The sequence below is a fragment of the Octodon degus genome, unplaced genomic scaffold (assembly GCF_000260255.1).
Source record: "Octodon degus isolate 3935 unplaced genomic scaffold, OctDeg1.0 scaffold00119, whole genome shotgun sequence".
In the NCBI taxonomy this organism is placed as follows: domain Eukaryota; kingdom Metazoa; phylum Chordata; class Mammalia; order Rodentia; family Octodontidae; genus Octodon; species Octodon degus.
In genome coordinates, this window is record NW_004524695.1 from 1,604,025 (window position 1) to 1,604,688 (window position 664).

A 664-nucleotide genomic window follows, 5' to 3' on the forward strand; every position below is an offset into this window, starting at 1 on the left:
GCATGTGGTGCTGGAGGATTGAACCGTGGTCCTTGTGCTTTGCCAAGCTTGTTTCAAGTAGGTGCTTTAGACCACTGAGCCATCTCTCCAGCCCTTCACTTGATTTTATGAAGCCTGTCATTAAATATTCTCCTATGATATCGTTTTAATGGTAGCATTGCAATTTATTCAAAGTCCTCTTTTCAGACTTCAAATTGTCCTTAGGATTTTACTACTGAAAGCTTGTACCTGCCCTCTCAACATTATTTGTTTGGCTTATAATTCTAAATGTATAAGCATGTGGCTGAACAACACATGATATTCTAAGTTTTAATGCACATTGTCAAAAGTGGATTCCATCTTGATTTTACAAATTTTTACTCCAATTAGCAGTGGAAGAAAGTGACTTTCTCCCTATATTACTAATGAAAACTAAAACTGCTGGCTAAATACATCAGTGGATTACAGTGCCTGCAAGCAGGTGCACGGACTGTAGGTTTGATCCCTGGGACTGCCATGATCCCCACCCCCCTGAGCCGACACAGCAATTGATACTGGACATAGTGGCATGTGCACGTAATCCCAGCTCTTGGGAGGCTGTAAACAAGCGGATCACTATGAGTCAGATCTAGTAGTGAGAGCCTGAACATCCTGAAGACCCTTCCCTAAAATACAAAAAAAAAAA